At 39.2% G+C, this 22,198-nt stretch overlaps 1 pseudogene; it reads right to left on the minus strand.

The window, feature by feature from the left end:
• The window catches only part of LOC150081997 (roundabout homolog 2-like), a 34,399-nt pseudogene extending 12,439 nt beyond the window's left edge, over positions 1-21,960 (minus strand).
• Between the last annotated feature and the right edge of the window lie 238 nt (positions 21,961-22,198).

Genomic DNA, 22,198 nt, shown 5'->3' on the forward strand with positions numbered 1-22,198 from the left:
GATGCATCTGTATCATGACAGCCAGTGCTATGTTGCCATTTTTGAATAGAGTCCCTCTGTACCGTTTTGTTTTCGTTGTTGTGTCGATGTTGTTTCCTCCATCATTTCTGTACCTCACGAGGTTCCTTTGGTATGCTTTTCCCATATCCAGGCCACTCCTATTAGAAGCTACAGACGAAAACCTGACTGGTCCTTAAATGTTGCACACCAGTGTAAGTCCCATAACTGCTACGTTATCACTTTGGTTTGCATGACCAGATGCAAATTACCAGTGCTGTTCGGCTTTCTATACTGCGAGCTATGCGACATAGTCCATTACGGATGGGCTGATCATAAATAAGTGATTACTGAGTGCATATATATAGAGAAAAAGAGACTGGGAAAATGAATATACGGGAAGAGAGTAATAAATATTATAAAGTTATAATTAAACTAAATGAAGAACATAATGGTGTTTCGATAACGTAAAAACGTAGGGTTTTAGTAAGTGTTCTATAAAGTTATAATTTTTCTAATTAATTTATATGGAGATAATTATATTTATCTTTTATTCATATTAATGAAAGAAAATGAAAAAAAAAAAAAAAAAACCATAGCATGCGCCTGAAATGTAACGCACTTGCGTACATTAACTTTTTTTATTATTATTTAACTCCAGAGATATCAGGATTTTCCTGTAGCAAACAGCAAACCAACCGAAGAACACAGGGAGTTATAGACAGTGACAAGCCCTTGTCGCTTAATGCATAGCTAATATAATACAAACTGCTTCCCGAAGGGGCTTAGAGGGGAACAGGTATTCTGTGTGTTATCAGACATTCAGTCTGAAACACTGATGGATCCAATATCTCTCTATTACAGAAGATTTAGGAGAAGTCCGGTTGACCTGCCTCCCTAAAATCCACTCATGCACACCTTCTCGATGGTAAGCCCTGTTACGTCACTTAGGTGGCAACGAATGTGTAGAATGGTTTCCTTCAAGACACCTGGTCAGCTTGAAGAGGAAAAGACCAAACCCTCCAGCATATGACAGCACGACGAAACAAATGGCCCTTATTCCCCAGCGGCTTTCACTCCCCCTCTTACAGCAGCGAGAGGATCAGAGTGCAAGCAGAGGGTGCTAAGAATCTCTGGGTACGACCAGGCTGCCATGCACAAAAACTGAACTTGGCCTGTTACAATGTAAGATCACTCATCAGTGAAGACAGGATATTAGAGCTGGAAAAGGAATTAGAATATGTGAATTGGAATATCATCAGTTTGGCTGAAACAAGAAGAAGAAGAAATGAATCACTTATAAGTTTATCAAGTGGAAATCTGCTGTACACCAATGGAAACAGTGAAAGGAGTAAAGGTGGAGTTGGGTTTCTGGTACATAAATATTTAAAAAACAACATTTTAGAATACAAAAGTACACCACCAATGGTGTCAAGAATAATACTCAAGATTTCTAAGAGGTACAAGCTAAAGGTTATAATGATTTATGCACCAACATCGAGCCATGATGATGAAGAGGTTGAAGAAACGTACACCGAAATTGAGTCTTCTAGATGAGCAGAAAACCCACTACACTATTATTATGGGGGACTTCAATGCTAAGGTTGGAAAAAGCCAAAACAGCGCAGAAAAGGGAACTATAGGAAATTTTGGACTGGTGAAAGAAATGAAAAAGGTGAAAGACTTGTGGAATTTGCAGAATCTCAAGGATTGTCAGTAATGAACACTTTTTTTCAAGAAAAGGGTGAACAGAAAGTGGACATGGAAGAGTCCAAATGGATTAACACCTAATGAAATCGACTTAATCCTCACTAACAGAAGATATATCGTGAATGATGTTACCATCCTGAATAGCGTAAATGTTGGAAGTGATCACAGAATGGTAAGATGTACACTTGATATAGATGTAAGAAAGGAAAGGAAAATACTGACTCGAGTAAATAATACAAAGATCTTTCAGATAACAGAAGAGGAGAAAAAGCAGTATGTACTGGAACTTAAGAACAAGTTTGAGCTTCTGCAGACTGCTCAGGACCAAGATATCGACGAGGAATATTACAACTTTCTGAAAGTGATAAAGCCCAAGATATCTATAGGGAAAAAGAAATCGAATGAAGAAAAAATTAGTCGAGAAACACTTGTTATGATGAACCGAAGGCGACAAATGAAGAGCAAGATAAACACTGACAAGGAGAAAATTGAGTATACTGAGTTATGCAAAGCCATTAGAAAGAGACTCAGAGAGGACATAGGAAGATTTAACACAAGAAAAGTAGAACAAGCATTAAGGGAAAACAAAGGACTTAAATCAGCAGCCATGAGCAATAAGAAAGAATAATGATACTGAAGAATAGCGATGGCGTACTTATAAATAGCAGAGAAGGCATAATTCAAATAGCAGAATATTACTATACAGAATTATACAAGGAGCGAGGGAATGATGCCAGCAGTGTGGAAGATGGATCGCAAATTAGCAACACATATGGCATACCCGATATGCTTCCTGTTGAGGTAGAGCATGCATTGATAAAAATGAAGAATTCGAAAGCCTCGGGGGAACATGAAGTTACTGTAGAGTTGTTAAAATTGGGAGGAAGAGACATAACACAAAAACTGGCAAGGCTCTTCACAAAGTGCATTAGAAAAGGTGTGATGCCTAAGGAGTGGAATAATGCAATCAGTTTTGCTGCATAAGAAAGGAGATAAATCAGAAACTGGAAATTATAGACTAATTAGCTTGATATTTCACATCTACAAGTTGTTCACAAGGGTCATTACTAACAGATTAGAAAGAATACTTGATGAAAATCAACCGAAAGAGCAAGCTGGCTTTAGGACAGGATTCTCAACTATGGATCACCTTCACGTAATATCACAGCTAATGGAGAAAGCAAATGAATACAAAACACCATTATGCATGGCATTTGTAGATTATGAAAAGGCATTTGACTCCATACAGCATAAGGCAATGTTTCGGGCACTGGAAAGACAAGGCATAGATACCCCATATATTATGATTTTGAAGAAAATATATGAGAACGCTACCTTACCTTTATTAGATTAGACAAAGACAGTAGCAAATTTAAAATCGAGAAAGGAGTTCGACAAGGAGACAATATCTCCGAAGCTGTTTACTGCTGCCCTTGAGGAAGCTTTCAAAAGATTAGACTGGTCTCAGAAAGGAGTCAATATGAATGGAGAGTACCACACCATTTACGATTTGCAGATGGCATTGTAGTCATAAGCCACGATCCGAAAGAATTAGAGGAAAATCTTAATCAGTTATGCACAGTTAGTAAGGATTTTGGACTAAAGATGAATATGGCTAAAAAAAAAAGTAATGATGAACAAGTATGCCACAGAAAGGGACATAATGATTGAACGAGCAGTAATTGAAAAGGTGGAGTCATATACTTATCTGGGACAAGTTATTAGCTGTAATAATGATGAATGGCTGGAAGTCAAGAGAAGACTAAATTTTGGATCGATAGCATTCAGGAAATATAGTCATATACTGAAGAGCAATATCCCAGTTTGTCTGAAACGTAAAATAATGAACCAATGTATACCCCCCACCATGACTTACAGAAGTGAAACTTGGGCACTCACCAAAAGAATGGAAGAGAAGCTGAGAACTACACAGCGAAGAATGGAACGAATTATATTGGGAATCAGACTGCTAGATAAGAAGAGAAACACTTGGATTAGGCGGCAAACTCAAGTAAAGGACATTCTTATCAAAACTAAAGAACTAAATTGGTCTTGGGCAGGACACATAGCTGGAAGATATGATGACAGATGGACTAAGAAAATAACAGAATGGTACCCAAGAGGAGCTAGAAGAAAACCTGGAAGACAAGGACGGAGATGGATAGATGAAATTCATGAGTTTGTGGGTAGTGAATGGATGGCCATTGCACAAAACAGAAGGAACTGGAAAGGCCTTCATCCTGCAGTATATTGAAAATGGCTGATGATGATGATAATGATTCCCGAAACGGTACGTCCCGCGTTGGTCGGCGAAAACCAACTACTCCATATTCGATGCCAAGCGTTGGTTTAAATACAGTATATCACAAAGTCTATATATCGCAAGCTACTCTCTGGGGCTGATATATCGGCATCAGTAGCTTAAACTACAGAAAAGGAAGAGTTTAGAGCCAGATACTGGCTGTACACACGCCTTCCTTAAGGGTGGGTGATGATCAAGTTACTCTCACTTAGAGCAAAGAGCTAACCGCATATCCCTTGGCATTTTTAGGATATTTAACCTATATAACTTACCAAAATAAATTGGCTTACTGGGGGAGGGACAGGAAAAGTAGATGAATCAGGTGCCCTATGGAATATGACACTGGGATTTCTGGGCGATTCTACCGATATAACAGAATGGTACCCAAGAGGAGCTAGAAGAAAACCTGGAAGACAAGGACGGAGATGGATAGATGAAATTCATGAGTTTGTGGGTAGTGAATGAATGGCCATTGCACAAGCATAGATAAGGAAGCACTCCATGATGATTCTCCACTTTCACTTGATGCAGTGCAAGTATAAATACCAGAATCTGATGCTTGAAGATTATCAATCTGTAAAGTACCAGAATCCAAGATTACAAAACGTGGATTATTAGCTGTAACAGGGGAGGAATTTATGAACCAACACACAGATGGTGTAGGAGTTCCAGAAGCTTCACAAGGCAGCATGGCTACTGTATTCACAGGAAGTGTCCTATTGGCTGGTCCAAGACGAATTATAGGTGGAGGGAGATCTGCTATAGCTGTAACTTCCAAATATGCTTTTGACATTGTGGATCCAATACCAGAGAGAACAGAACATATATAATAACCTCTATCTTCTTTCGTCACACCTAAAATCAAGAGCATTCCATCCCGAGTAACAGAAAAGTGTCCATATGATTTCTGGAAACATTAAAACCTAGTTGCCCACTTTAGTCCAAAATATAGAAGGAGGAGGATTTCCTGTAGCAACACAATCAAATTTAGCAATACCATTTAAGCCTACTCTTTGGTCTTTAGTGGTCTTTAGGAGTAACTAAAAATGTAGGTCGTGAGTGAACAGTTAGAGTAACTGAGGTAGAGATAATGCCCAGATGATTTTCTGCCTCACAGATGTACACACCTTCATCTGTAGGAATTACATCTTTAACACTAAGACTTTTGTCTTCTTGAATTTGTGCCCTTCCAACAGGCATTTTCCCATCTTGTCTCCTCCATGTAACGGATGGCAGGGGATCTCCTCCAATTCAGCACAAAAATTCTACATTTTCATTAGCTAATGCTGTCAAATGCTCTGGCTCTCAGATGAAAAAAGGTTCAACATGAACAGTCATCATAGCAGGAGAGGATTCTCTAATTCCAACCATATTTTCAGCAACACAAGCATAGTTGCATTCATCACTTTGCCGAACATCTGATATTATAAGGTTACCAGGATCAATCACACGAATTCGGCCAGTTCCAGTGTTTACAACTTCACCATCCTTCTTCCATCGTACTGCAGAGTCAGGATGGCCTTTGGATGGAGTGCATTCTAAAGTGGCTATATCTCCCATTGCTACCCGAGTATTTTTTGGAATAATTCTAAAATCATCCCTTAAAACAGCGATTTCAAGAGTGGCATTCCTACTTCTGACTCGTCCAACTTCATTATGTGCAACACACCAGTATCCTGTTCCTTCTTAGTATAATAACATGTAAAAAGAAAAGGGATTCACTAAGAAGAACCATGCGATTGGCAGTATCATGAACCACTATTCCATCGTGATATCACTCAATTGCAGGGGAAGGCTTTCCTTCTGCTTTACAATTAAGTGTAGCAGGCTCACGCTTTCGCACAAGAAGGTCAGCAGGATGCTCTGTAATTCTGGGAGGCCTTAACTGTGGTGGCAGAGCACGTGCAAAACCACCACCGATGACATACGGCCTCCATAATGTCTTCTCACACAACACAAACCTATATGAGAGATGTATACTTTTCTTGGTGAAGACGATGGTAGGTCTAGGACTAATCGCCGAGTCAAAATTTTGGGATTCGTGCTGGAGGAGGATTTCGCCCAGCTGACTCAGTGCCAAGCCAACCCATACCGATTCTCAAATACTAATTGAGTTCCCCAGGAAGATTCCGTCACACCTAAATCCTGTCGGCCATCCAAGCCTTACATTATGACTACAAAGAACAAAAATTACATCCGTAAGATATTACATCCAGAGGTCCTCACAACGCCACCTCTGAAAGACCCCTAAACAGTCGGATCAGTGCACATACTTCGTGGAAAGGATTCTTTCTTATATAGTAAAATGAAATTGTAGTTATTGTTTTATTTTGTCACTGAAATTTTTGTTCATTTTTTGAAATTCTTTTCATAGTTAATTTTTGGTTATGGTTGTTATTTTTAATTTTATTTAATTTTCTCCTGTTTTTAAACTATTTTTTTTTTTTTTGTTTATTTTTGTTAAATCCCTGAATAATTTCCATGAATCTGTTCAATCCTTGGCCATGCGAATTATTCGATAAGGTATTCAATCCCGTAAAGAGATTACAGTTATGATATATCTATAAAGATAATTTATAATAGATTCCTATCAATTTTAATGAAATTATGAATTTTTAAATATTTATAAATTTTTAAATAGAGGGTGTCTCAAAAATATTGGTACAAACGTTTAGGGGAGGTAGGTAACATCTAAAGGAATGTGAATCGCGTAGGAATCCATAACCGGAAACGTCACCGTAAGTCGGTACACGGCGCTGTTCATCAGTTCGCGAGAGGGAAAATTTCTGGTTTACTCATTCAAGCGGTAGTCGCCGCACGAAGAGCATGCATCAATATATGAACTGTGAGCTGGCAGACATGCACCTAGTGTATGGATTAGAAGAGGGCCCACACAGTGTGCGCCCCCATGCGGCACAAATTCGCTTCGCAAAGTTGTGCCGCATGGGGGCGCAATTTTGTGAGCAGGTATGCTCGGTGACTGCTTAGTCGGCCCATACCTGTTACCATCCCGCATGAACTCCGCTAAATATTGGATCTTTCTTGAACAAGTTCTACCAGGGTTACTTGACGATGTTCCAGCAAAATGTGAGACGCAACATTTGGTTTCAACATGACGGGACGCTTGCCCATTATGGAAGGTGTGTTCGTGACCATTTGAACAGGCGTTTTGGGCGTCGATGGATTGGCCGTGGTGGACCCGTTGCCTGGCCCCCACGCTCACCTGATTTATCGAGCCTTGATTTCTTTCTGTGGGGGACCCTCAAATCTATCGTGTATGAATCGCCTGTGGAGACGGAAATGGATCTCGTGGCGAGAGTCGTCTGCGCTACTGCTACTGTCAAAGAAACTCCAGGTGTGTTCGACCGTGTCCGCCAATCCATGCTGCGTCGGTGTCACGCATGCATCGCGTCTCATAGTGGAACCTTCGAGCATCTGTTGTAACATCATGAAATGCATCCATCTCGTACTCGATTGTTAATATTATGTCAAATAAATGTTTGCCACTAATTACTGTCTTGTGTCATTTCTGCTTCTTGTGCCTCTGCTACTACTTTCCCGTGACGTTTCCGGTTATGAGTTCCTATGCGATTCACATTCCTTTATATGTTACCTACCTCCCTAAACGTTTGTACCAATATTTTTGAGACACCCTGTATTTATGAAATTTTAAATATTTATGAAATTTTTCCATAAATATTTCAGTTTATATTCAACAAGAGCTGTTCCTCAGGTTTCAGCAGCACCTCGCCCTATGCTTTTTAATGTGTAGATAAACGATATGGCTATTATATACTTCCCTACCAGAAGTATAGCAACACTTCTCCCAGTATAGTAAATAGTGCGAATGCGTACACAAATTAATAATAATAAAATAAATAAATTTTCTGTTTATACTCCAGGACGACCACACGGTCAGAGGAGTTCACAAGATAGAGAGAGAATACAAGAAACAGCACCGTATTTAGCAGTAATGGACTTGAACCGCGGTCACACAAGGCATGTGTACTTATGCACCCTAACGCTTGACCACTCGGCTTTCCTATTGCCCCATCTCTAGGCAATAGGAAAAGGTTTGAGAGATATCACAAAAATGTGAAATAACTCGTGTTAAGAAGTCTTTTGTTTCAAAGAGCCGGACATCATATGGTTAATTTTCACTGCGAGCGACCATCACATTTTAATACCTCGTAAAACCAACCGTGGTCACTGCAGCGAAAAGATGGAAGAGATCAATGTAGGCACGTGAAAACGGTCAGATAGACTGAAATAACTGACGAAAAGAATCTCTGAAACATGAAAAAAAAGTGCGAAAGCGAACCGAGCAATGTCCTTGGAAAGTGCTACATTTCGGCCTCCGTAGCCGAGTGGGCAGGAGCGGGAGTGCAGTAGCACACGCTCTTTGAGTAGACCGGGGTTCAAGCCCCCGACTGCTGAATACGGTCTATCTGCCAACCCGCACTGGACCAGCGTGGCAGATTATGGTCCATTTCCCTCAGCATGAATTGTTGAGGAGGCTTCCATCCTGCAGTGGGTTGATAATGGCTGCACTTTACTTTTTTTACTTTTTTTTCAGGTGGATCCAGATGTCCGGAGGAGTGTTTAAGTGTTTTCACGGTCCGTAAGTAGCATTACGTCATGCATTTCCAAGAGAGAGTCGATTCTCACAAGCCCCTCATCAACAAACTCCAGAGTTCTTTTCCACTGGTGCCTAGAGTATCCTTCTTGACCCATAGAAATGCACAAACAGGTCCTATGGAGCGAGGAGTTTCATTACGATGCCTTCAGATCAGACGATCAAGCGACGGTGAAGAAAATGCTCATGGCATCATCTCATGGCATTCCCACAATGAAGTTCGACGGGTGTGTTCATGGTGTGCAGCTGCCTCAATTGGTTTAAACTCTTGAGGTCTGGTTGTAGTGCAAATAACTCATAAGTGGCGAATCATACAATGACATATTGGACAGTTTTGCAAGTATCCACGCTCTGGAAATTCTGTGGAAATGGACCTCCATGTTCCAGTAGATTAATGCATCATTCCATAGAGCAAGTAAAGTAGAAATCTCGTTTAAAGAAAAACTACGTTCAACTTACCGGTTCAGATGAGGCATGTCACAGACATTCTCTCAGGTATACCAAGCTGGGCTTACTACCTAGGAGTTTAAAATGCTGATGGAACGGATATTCGTGTGGCACTCAATTCAAGTGGACTTAATTTTGGCGAAGTCCGGTCGGTCTGTAACAGCCAAATCCTGTGCTTGCACCTTCAGGATGGTGGGCTGTTAGTAACCCTGAGTAGAACCCCCAAGTGCAAGTCCTGAAATACAGCACCTAGCATACTGGAGGTGACCACCCAGTTACTAACCAACGTAAGCAGGGATCGAAGTGTGGCGCCCACACCACACGGGGGAATGCCGCTCCTCTGCTTTACCAAGCAATACTAGGTGGTAGTGACTCTCATCAACCCTGTGCAATACTACCACTTTGCTTATTGGAGGCTTGAAGTGGCGGAACCCATGTTGAGTTTCCAGAGCAAAGCTCCGACAATCCCCATCTCTTCCATCATGCAGTATGATTGATGTCTTTTGAGGTTATGATGGGCATCATGATGAGATCCAGTCTTCCTTTCATTTCGAGGGCACAGCTCTAAAACGGTGTTCGCAGGCCGGCCGCATGATAGTCCACTATGCCGAACCTATTGGCAACTCTGTAGAAGGCTTCCGGATCAGATAGTGCATAATCTAGCTGCCCCTACTCTGCTAGATAGTGACTGGATGGAGCCCTAATATGCGGGGGCATTGTCAAAAATTTCATTACTCCATACAGCATGTATCCCCGCCTTTTCTTACTACTGAATATATTGTGAATTTTCCAACTAACAGGTTGATTCAACCACTGCTCATCTCAGTTGTCCGAATTATTCGATGTATGCTTCCTTTCGCTTCAAAGGTCGACCTGCGTTCCAAGCGGACGATTATTTTCAAGACTCTCCTGTCACCGTTAGCTTGGAAGGTTTTCCAGGTAGTTTCGTGAGGCACCAATTTTACCGGGTCAGCACCAATCCACTTCCATTGATCGACCTAGGGATATTCAGTGCCGGCCGTTGAAATATCAAGTACAAACCGATTGCACCCTATCGTCATTCTGCGCTGGAAGTCTTCAATTCGTCGTTCGCAGCATCCTGCATTGACAATCGCACAACAGTCTTCCCCGAAGGCCTACGAGCATGTTTATAGTTGTGTCTGACACATAATGCTTGGGTAGGACGTGACCAGCTATCAAAAGACAACAGAGGGTATCCGGATATATTAATGGCAAGTCAGTGTGTATTACATAATGATTTAGATTGAGCAAATACCTACATTTGGTTTTACTTACTTTACATTAAACGGTACAATGAATTGGAATTTGCTATACTGTATTATAAAAATAAATATCGTTATTATTAGAGAAACCTGTTCTCTTACATAGGGTGTCCACAAACCTTCAAAAAACTAAAATGTTATTGTGCATAAGGTACAGGATACAAACCTAAAATCCCTTCCAGGTGATAGAGGATATCTTTATAAATTTTTATTCGCCAACCAGATAATGTACGCGCTGCACAGCAGCAGATGGAAGCATAACATTGCAAAACTGTAATCAAGCGAAATGTAATCTTTTGCGCGATGAGTTTTCACTAAGTGCATGGAATGGACTTTTCTTCGTTGGAGAAGCCACTGTCACCGTATATCTAGACATGTTACTTTGTAAAATAATAAGAAGAGTTTACCTCAATATAGTACGTAGAACACTTCCGTATGATACTCTCCAGAAATTAAAACGAAAAAATCGAAAGCTTACATTAGAGTAAAAAATAAATAATTAAAAACTAATTTAACACAATTCAAATCAATTTAACGTAATTAAAAAGAATCTAACGAAAATATTCAAAACGATTTTCCTTCCTGAAGCTGATAACGCTTTTCGACCGTATGTCGTGATCACAAGAATGAAAATTACCGAATAGGGTTGAACCTGAAACTTAAATAGTGATTATTTGTCTTCACGCATGCGCGTAAAGGTCCACGTATCGGAGATCAAATATGGCCACCGAACATTAATTAACAGAATTCTCGTGTAATTTAATTTCTATGGTTTCTGCAATTAATAGTCGCGTATAATTACGTTGAACATTAAGTATGTTTTTCGTTAACGGCATGAAAGGCTAATTCTGACGCTGCTGAACGAGAAGCACGAACTGAGGCTTCATGTTGATTTACACGAATATTCAGAGAAAATCGCGTCGAACCTTGGTAAGACGAGTCGCAAGCACCGCAAGAAATGTTGTATACCAGATCATTAATTTGTGTTGCGAACGCGGAAAGAACCAAGCGATTGTTCAGTATAGTGTGTAATTTCCGTATTGGCCTGGCCACAATTTTAAATTCGGTATCTTTAAAGAATCTATTAAGCTATTTGTGCCACTATTCAACATATGGGGCAGAAATGAAGTTTTTCTTGATATTACTATTGTTGGTTGATGTAGTATTTTGTATCCTATCCTTAGCCTGTACCCTAATTCGGTTTATTGTGGCAAGGGGATAACCCCTGTTTAAGAACCTGCTAGTTAATATTTGTATTTATTTGTAAGTTAATATTTTTAACCAAGCGAAAAAACAAATTGGGTTCATTAAAAGGCAGACATACAGATTTCAAGATCCTCAGTTCTCTGTGCTCCTATTCAAGCTAACTATACTCCCTATACTGGAGTTTGCTTCTCCTATATGGAACCCACACTATGCATACTTGATACAGCAAATAGAATCGCTCCAGATGAAATTTGTCTTTCCAGACGTAACCCCATGTTTTACCACGGAATCTTCTACCGGAATCTCTGTTCCTACTTCAAGTTTCAATCTCTGGAAACTCGGCGAACTGTTCTTGATTTAAAACTGTTGTACCACATCTTCGCTGGTTCAACCTACCTGCCGGATCTTCTGTGCCATATTGACCTTCACGCTCCAGCGGTGGCTACTAGACAGAAGACTATATTCCACATTGGTAACTCTAGATTAGAGATATCCTGGAACTCCTTCTTCAAAAGAACATTGACTGAACAAGTTTGACTTGGATATGGCTGTGAACAAGAAACAGTTTCACAGAACTATTTGGAGTAGGTTGACCGATTGACGGATGAGTTCTGGGCTAAAGATGTCCTCATTAATTCGTGTGTGTGTGTGTGTGTGTGTGTGTGTGTGTGTGTGTGTGTGTGTGTGTGTGTGTGTGTGTGTGTGTGTGTGTGTGTGTGTGTGTGTGTGTGTGTGTGTGTGTGTGTGTGTGTGTGTGTGTGTGTGATGATGTCTCCTGCAACAAACTGCTTTCTTTCTGCGAGTTTTCATAGCGCTGGACTTGACGTCATGAATATCTTTTTTATTTTCGTGAATTGGACTTTTCCCGCTTGAATTAACTTTCATTGTACGAAGTGTACAATGAAATTCTACCCCACTGATTCGACCTGGGGTCGTCTCCCCAATTGACCCCATTCTTCTGTCTTTATCCCTCCAGTCTTCATTCTCCCTACCCAACTCTATCTGTATGCAAGCGAATGTCCCACACGCCAAAAATAACCGTGTCTAAATTATGCTGTTCGCCCACCATTTTGGCTTTTCTAATTCTAGCGCAATATTCCCATGCAATTTTTTTTTTTTTTTTTTTTTTAAGGTCCTAGCCACTGAAATCCCAGGAAACTAGGTGGCAGGACCTGCCAGAGTGCAAATTTAAACTAGTGATTACCTGGTCTGCCTCCACGGGGCGAAGTGCGGGCAACGTTGGGCCTCAGCTGGGGTCCAGCGGCTAAATGGCCAGAAGAACAACGGTACATGACACAACACACTCACATGATCCATACACTTTTAAATCTCTGGCCTTCCCAGTGAACTGGTACACTCACAATGAAAGCAACGCGGAGATGGGGGGAACCCCTGGTGCCGTTAGACACTTAACACACTTTGCACCTTGTACAAAGTGTATTAGCCTACCATTTATTATTATGTTTTTTACGACCTTTGCTCTGTTATACACTTTAACTGGGCGAATGCCTGTTGTGTATATTATATGTTAAAAATAAAATAAAATTTCTGAGCCCAAAGCAGATTCCGTCGTTGAATATTATAGGCATTTAGAAATTGATTAAAGATAATCGATCTTTTGTAGGTGAACGAGTGATAGCTATTATAATGTAGAAGCATACCGGTGTTTGTAGGTTTTCGATAGATGCTAAATTGGATTTTATTCGAGTCCCGAGTAAGCGTGAAATTTAGAAAGTTTAATGACTTTGTATCCGTATCCTCCCTTTCCAATGTAAATTTGAGTCTAGAATGAATATTATTAAACGAATGTAAAATGTCTTGGATAGTAATAACTAGAACATCGTCTAAATATCTCCCATAGTATGTGATACGGGTTCGAAAAGGTGTCAAATGTATATGCTCAATCGTTGAGAGATAATCTCTGACATTAAGCCGCTCAGGCTCAAACCCATTGGCAGTCCAAAAATATGTTTGTGCACCTTGTCTCGAAAGGTGATATAGTTGGCCTCAACTAACAGTTTAATTAAGTGAAAGATTTCCTTAATAAGTAGCTTCGTATAATTAATCGGTGTCGAGTTTTTATTTAACATATCCCAAATAATATCTAATGTGTATTCAACGTTTACATTCGTATATAACGAGGTAACATCTAGTGAGAATAAATTGTCATTGTCGCCAAATCTACAGTCTTTAAGATTATTAAATAATGTATTGTAGTTCTTAATCCCAAATTGTATTACCTGTCTAAAGGGTTTTATAATGCTATATACATGTGTGGTTAAGGATGAAAATGCCGAATACCTGTAGGAAACAATAGGTCGAATAGGAAATCCAGTCTTGTGTCATTTTACCTGACCGAAAACTGCAGGAATTGAATACACATGACAGTTCAGCTTTACGAGAACTTCGGGGAAATAAGGACATTATTATACAGAGGGCAGATGAAGGAGATACAGTGGTAATACTAGATAAATCTGATTATAATGTTTAGCTGAGCACAGATGAAGGAATGATTTTATTTTTAGCAAATGGGCTCTGTGGACTATGGGCGTATATATTGCAGGTTGCAGCAGAGAGTAGATTTAGATATTGTGTAGATCTGGTGCGACCACAAGTTGGCCCACTTCATCACCCAGAATTCGAGGCCCCATAGTTTCCTGAGGCTGGTGGGTGGTGCCGCCGACCAAACTTCCACGGCATAGGAGAGTACACTACAGAAGTAAGTTGCAAGGTACTTCTTGATTATTTGCTTATTGTGCGTTTTGCACAGATCAATTTTCATTCCCCAGAACGCTCTCAGGGCTTTGGAATACTGAGCTTGGATTTGTTTTTTATAGGTGAGGTTGGCATCAAGGATTACTCCTAGGAATTTGACACTGTCTGTGGGAGTCAGAACATTTCCTGCCAATTCCGGAAGTAGAGAAGATGCAGTAACAGTAAAAGTCATCTGACTTGGCGTAAAGATGAAATAGTTTGACTTCTCTGGATTGACTGACAGGCCAAAAAATTTAGCATACTTACAGAATGTATTTAGTTAACTATTTACAGATTCAGAGGAGGTTTGTCTTTCTTGTGAATCACCAACATGGTATTTGCATGGCAAGTAGCAAACAATATCATCAGCATACGATAGGAAAGCTGAAATTTGATCGATTAGTGGAACGAATATTGCTGCAAATAAGGCTGAGAGAGAGAACCACCTTGTGGGATCCCTACTTCGACGCTTTTAGTGACTGTAATGCCATCGCCTTTGAAGTGAAGCATTCTCCTAGATAGCAAATTATTGAGGATCTCGAGCATATTTCCGGATATCCCATAGAATCTCTCAAGTAAAAGGCAAGAAGGGGTGTTATTTAGACTGAGTCGAAAGCAGATTTCATGTCCAGAAAAATGGTGTGAAGATCTTCGTTGTTATTCCAGGTGTGAAGTATTTTCTGTGACAATGACTGCAGGCAGGTTACAGTAGGCATGGCATAATGGGTATGTTCTGGCCTATGCGCAAAGATTGCGAGTGCTACGTCATTATAGATGCACTTCTCGAGGCATTTCAGGAAGGGAGAGGCAATTTATATTGGCCTGAAGTCAGCCGGTCTTTTCGCACGAGGTTTTTTCGGAACTGCCACGACTCTGTATGATAACCAGCTTGAAGGCACCTGTGCAAATTTGAGTACTTTGTTGTAGAGTTGAGTGAGCTCTTTGCTGATGAAATAAGAAGCAATTTTTAGACTAAAAACAGGTATTGCATCAATTCCTATGGTGGACTTGTCAGGTAGTGAATTTATTATTTTTATTAGTTATTCTTCGGAAATTTCTGTATTACTAGAAGGTGAAGAAACGTTAAACGCTTCGTTCCAAGGAACACGGTGATCTCGCTTAAAACGCAGCACATAATTATAACAATTATCTTTGATGAATTCGACTGTAAATTACTATATAAATTTCTGGAATAACATGACCTTATAAGGAAATCAAAATTTTAAGTAGCAATGGTGTTCGTCATCTCTCATTATGGGCGCCGCGAAAATCTGTATGTAAAGGATGGACGAATACGTGCTGAATATTAACGTCACTAGCCAGGTTTACAAGCAGTCATTATTCTTCACAGAAACAACCACAAATCACTTAGGATTTTTTTTGTTTGTTTGTTTGCTTGCTTTTTCGGATTAAAAAGCCTTCATGGGTAAATCAGCGTTTTAATGGACTTGGTGAATGAGTCATCAGATTATCAGCGTCAAAATATGTTGCTTATATACAGTACAGTACAGTATACAGTACATAATGATTTGGATCTGAGGAAATACACATTTGGTTTTATCTATACTGTATTTGAATTTTCTGTACTACAATACACGTTAATGGAGAATCTACTCCCTTACGTTAAAATGAAGTTTGTTCAGACTTAAAATAAAGTCTGAACAAAGGAAGGCTATTATACTAACTTAAACTCCGCTGTAATACAACTTAATTGTATAATTATAACAATTATCTTTGATAAATCCGACTGTAAATCACTAATTTTTGTGAATAACAAGAGAATAACAAGAAATCATAAGGAAATCAGAACTTTAAGCTGATAATAATCGCGTGTGTCAACTCTCATTACGAGCGCCGCAAAAAACTGTATGCACGCGGTAGACGAATACGAGCTCCCTATTTACATAACTAGCCAGCTTACCGAACAAGTTGATTTTTCTGTACCATAACGAATCTGCTCTTAGCCATAGCAATACGTCATCGACTGTACTGTCGATGACGTATGACTATATGCTACTTCATGGCCAAGACAATAATCTGACTCGAACCGGAGACTGTGGTATCATTCTTGATCATACCGTGGGACATCGTCCTGATAGGCTAAACTGGAAGCCCTGAAACTGAATATGCCAAGCGGTAACGTTTGAATTGGGATGCGATCTCGAGAAAAGTGATAGAAGGTTTTAAAGTGAGATCGTGTGATCATCTCGCATTTTTTTCAGTAGATAGTAGCTATTAAATTGAATCAATTTATTTCCATACTACTTCGTAAGTAAACATACAACCACAGCAGAGACATAGTTGATTTTTTTGGTGTGTATATGCGCGCGCACCCATCCATCCATGCATCTACTCAATACGTGCACCCATCCATCCATCCATCCATCCACCCACCTACTCTAGAAGTTCCCAAACGTTTTCGGTTCACGGCGCCCTTACTGTCCCAGTAATTTTTTCACGGCATCCATAGACCAAAAGAAATACCTAACACATTGGTTTTCGACCTTTTAATACATACCTATATAATAATTTTATTCTTTATATAGAGATACTAAATAAAGATCAATTATAGATCACACAAAATTAAAAAGATACGGTACAATGGATATCGTATCGTACCCTTTATATTGTACCCTTCTTATAATGAAATAAATATATAAATTTAAAAAGAAAAAAAAATAATAATAACTTTAAGTAACTTAAATCCAAATTACACGGCACCCTAAGAATGTTGTGGCAACCTAGTGTGCCCCGGTACCCCGGTTGAAAACCACTAAGTCCTACTCATACGAGCACAAACTAACTGTTTGTTTACTAGAGTAAATCGCTAAACAACTTGATATTTTTTACAGGATGTCTTATCTACAGTATGTAATAAAACCTAAACCAGATTCAATTTTATTAGTGAATGATCTGCGAAATGTCTGCTTTTGATTTCATCGGCAAACAAGGCTGTACATACTCTAATACAGGAATAAATAAATTCTATACTTAATAAAACATTAGCATCAACATTATAAATGGCTAAATGGTTCAAGGAAACGAACTTTTTCTGCACCTGCCAAAAAAAAAAAAAAAAAACTAAGAACAAATTCTCAAACAGTCATGCCTTCGTCATCAAAAAGTGGCTAACCAACGCCGCTTTGAAATTTACCAAATTCTCCCTCTTGCTTGCCATAGTGGTCGAGGGGGCGGCCCCTCGACCACTTTGGCAAGCAATTCTCTCTGATATCTTTGTAATACACTGCGCGACAAAATTAACAGAACATGTAGAAAACGTGGTGTAACTCGTGAAGCTTGCGATGAAGCGGGACAAAACTTGGTATGGTAGGGTACCATAGAATAACCATGAAATGAGGAGACAGCGAGAAACTTCGGACAGGTATAAGGGATATTTACGTTACCAAAAAAGTCACATTACAGAAGTCAATAAAAGATGCTCGAAAATATGGTCATGACATCAGTACGCCGTGTGATCCCCTCCAACTGATATTCAAGCCTGACAGCTGTGAGCAATGCTCAATATTAGGTGTCTATAACATTCTGTGGAAGGCCTATTTTACAGCTGGTGGGAGAGAGACGTGTCCGTCTACACTCCGCAATTAATTTATATTTTTACAGTACATTATATTTCAATAATGCGGTGAGTTTATACTATTCGAATCAGGCTCAACTCATCTATTCGGATCTCTACACGGATCAATTGCTGAAATCCGAGACAAACAGAAATTTTTGATATTTGTATTAACTTTTCTATATAACTATCCAGTGTGCCTTGCTTTCCCCTCCTACTTTAGCCCTACTCGAGATCGTATGTAAGCTGTTCAACGAGGTCGTGTGTAAGCTGTTCGAAAGTCGCAAGAGCTAATGCAATTCACTTTCAAGGTTTCTGTTCAGCTGTAACTAACTACAATTCCATTGTAAACATGCCTAAGCACATTATTTTAATCCACGCAAGGACAGGTGCAGTGCCAACCCCAAAGTTTGGGAAACCGTGTTCAAGAATTACTTGGGAGGCCCAGTTCAAAAATTACTTGCAGGCCTTGGGATCATGTGCAAAACTTATATGGGGTGTTTTTGTAAGTGATTTTTAAATTTTTTTTATTTTTTAAAAATTTTACAGTAACTAAGAAATAATTAAATTTAAAAATAATTAATTTAATTTATATGCTATTAAGGTGAAAATAAAATATTTTATTATTATATAAATTATTAAGTCTGTGTTTCCGTTATTATTACAGATATTTATATCATTTAAATTATTTGCATAAATTTTTTTGTCTTTATAAATATTAATTTCTTAAAAATTATCAGTGTACCTGCTAGCATAAGAACAGTCGATTGTGGTAAGGAATAAAAAAATATTTTAAAATATTACACATTTTAGTATTTATAATGTCATTTCAGTAAATGATACGATACAGTAATAATGACTTGTTAATCTTTATAACGATTTTAATATTTTACAAAACACAGGGCTGCTGCGACCCTATGTGCTGCCAGTAAGAGAAATCAAATTTGCCGCTCCAAAATATTTGGATTAAAAATTAAAATAAGGCATAAATAGTTATTATTAATTTATTGAAAAAGAAAAGATAATATAATAAAACAACAAACAAAAATAACAAAATCATTCTGAAAATCTGGAAATAAACTTTAAATTAAAAAACACAGTTAAAGAGTGCATTTTTTCCCCCACGGAAAAGAAATTAAAACGGGGAAAAAATTTCCCCATTTTAATTTCTTCGTCATATTTTAACCATAAGGAATAGAAGGTAAATTCGTGATATTTATAAGCAATGTTAAAAAAATTGAAATCGTATAGAGTTCGAGCCCATCACCACCAAATACGGAAGATGCGGAAAGGTCAGGGAATGACCACCGCATATCCCGGAGCAATATGGCCTTAGTTGCTAATGCTCCTAAAAACCAAATAACAAACAAACATCATATAGAGAATTGAAGCTAAAAGATCCTAACAGATAAGTTTCACATTTGTTATATCTCCCTATACATTAATAAAGTTTTCCTCCTAGTGATATTTATTTGAGCCAATGGGAGAAGAGGGCGAGGCAATAACGTTACTACAAATGCAATTAATTATTGACAACGCCTCCATAACGTTCACCAACCTCGTGCAAGTGCTTCACTGTCTAACATTTAATGTTCCATTGTAACGTTTTTTGTATACTAATGAATATTTTATATTTGTAAATAGTTTAGTATTTTGTAAATATTTTAAATATTTGTATAGTTTGTAAATATATCAGTTAAATATTTTAGTCCTGCTCTTCGGATGCACCAATATTCCTCATGCATTATGGAACCCGAAGCAAAAGGCCTTTTCCTAAGTGACCTATGTAAACGCAGGTAAATAATTACAAAGGTGGCTAAAATCTATTATTTGGGTACCACTTGTCTCCGTGCAGTGGGCGTGGTCATAGAACGGAGTGATTGTACGGTCGAGTTCTGTGATTGGGTGATTATTGTGAATATGTTTTGTTTCTGATTGTTTTGTGTCGTCGAAGAGGGGGATGCTTAGCTGAAGGATGTTTATCCCTCCATCCGGCTGGTTTAAAATCGGAAAACGAGTTCTCGATTTTTAAAACAGCGACAAGTGGGGGATAATCACCCTAGACATGTCAACCTATGAGAAAAGGAGCAGGGCTAAACAGTGAGTGGCACCAGCCAATCAATGCCTTCTTCCTGACTTTTAGTCGAAGTATGGAGTGGTACCCAAGATTTGAATTTTTACCAGGCCTTTTCTTAATGACTATGTAAACGCAGGTGAATACAAATTACATTTGTAATTACATAGTGACATTTATTCGACCTTGAAAATGCCGCGCACAACAAATAGACAGGTAAATAATTACATGTCATTTCCTGATTAGTTATCGATCAGTGCGTTTTGACAGGTGTGTCTTTTACGTTGAAAATATTTGACTTACTCCGTCATAATTCTGCATATTACGTAGAAAAGTGTGTGCAGGGGCTGGCAAGCAAAGCGAGCCAGGGCTGCGCCCTGGCTCGCTTTGCTTGCCAGCCCCTGCACACACTTTTTTCATTATAAAAACTACTTACTTGAGAAAAAATTGAAATGTATGATATAAACAAACTATTTTGTAACTGCAAAATATAAATACGAAATACATATCGAGATAATAAGAAAATTAACGTGAGTCTGCAATTTCATGTACTGAATTTATATCAAATGAATTATTTGCCTGGTGTTTTGAATACCGGTAAACGTTAACCAATCAGATGACTAGCATGATTTCTGGGTATGTGGGACAGGCAGTTGAATAAATTTTAGCTATACCCTAAGTTGCAGAATGGTAATCCCTTTGACTCTTAATTCATGCTTATCAGCAGCAGTACTAATTGCCTAGTACTGCTGCCTAGTACTAAAAGTCCAGAGGTGCAAACAATGCTGCATTTCCAGTTAAGTCTCTTCTAATGCGTTCGTTATATTAAAATTTTCTTTGTTCTACGGAAACTATGTTAAATGAGTAATTTTCAAGTCGACTCGCGCAAGTGCTCTTGGAGTGACGATAATGTGGTAACTAGATATTTAGATTGCGGTAGGCTCATTGATAGAAATGTGGAAAAGACGCAGATGGTATTATTATTTAGACAATTTGTGTGCGGGGCCCTGTTCGGCAAAACCAGTTTAACATGCTTGTGGCCGGCGCTGGACAGGTGGAAGTTTACTAAAGTGAAGAAAACCATGTCCCGTCACTCAGTGAACAGAAAATTGTAACAAACGAATAAGTCAGATACGTAAGCCCAAAAAAAGCCCGCGGTAAAGGCGTCAACAAACAGTAAGATTCCTTCCTCCCCGCTCCTAAACAATAAAAAAACTTCCTACTCACAGCAATATCGATGTGATTGAAATGCCACCTAAATTGCATCCAAACTAACAGACTTCATGACGATGTGCAAAGAGCTCGTATTGATAAAATAACATGTTCACAAGGAGAAGGAATTTATTCAACAGATACAGGCAGTACAGGAGGAAATTAAGAGAAAATACACCAAAATTTGATCATGCCACTGGCGAACTATGAAGTCCTCTGTCGAATTGCGAGTACCCTGCAAGAATCTCATAGCAAGCATCCTACCTGCTGTCATAACCTCAGTCCAGCCAAGAAATTAAACCCAGCGACTCAGACCAAAACCTCCTAGCTGGGTCAAGCACCTAATGCTTCTGTCAAGAAGATTTACGATAATGGCAACAGGGCTTCCCATGTAAATGAAAGCGCCCTAGAATCACTTCTTCATAAAACAGAATAATGCAAATTTTTAAAGTCATTACAGAAGCGACGTCAGTTTGATAAACTGATGACGGACTCGACAGATGCAGAGCTGTATGAAGCACTGGTGGACTATATCTACCCCGTTAATAATAACAACAATTCGCAGCAGCCACACCAAGTGAATAAAAATTCCTGTTCAAAGGGAAACTGTGACAGGCTCCCACATAATAGAAGACCCAATCGATTCAGGGACAATCAGTCAACAATGGCCATCCCTCCAAGGCCCTCTCCATCTACTCCTGTTTCCCATACCAAGCAGTCTTCAAACTCCGGTTGAACATCCGGATGCTCTTCCGACACGACCATCTTCGGTTAACAATTCTTCCCAGACCAAAACAGTTAGGAGTACGGCTCCATCTGATTAGCAACTTCCCACACACTATTTAGCCAAATTCCTCGGAGGGAGCTGATCACTGGCACCTGTCCTCAATCTCCAACAAATCAGCCACCCTAGCTCACCAATCAGAATCGTTTACTACAGACAGCGCTGAATTGTCAGAAGGTGAATTTCCATCCACTGACCAGATGCATGTGGTCTCTTCCA

This window comes from Mastigoproctus giganteus, chromosome 8, assembly GCF_048544385.1.
Source record: "Mastigoproctus giganteus isolate SK-2022 chromosome 8, ASM4854438v1, whole genome shotgun sequence".
In the NCBI taxonomy this organism is placed as follows: Eukaryota; Metazoa; Arthropoda; class Arachnida; order Uropygi; family Thelyphonidae; genus Mastigoproctus; species Mastigoproctus giganteus.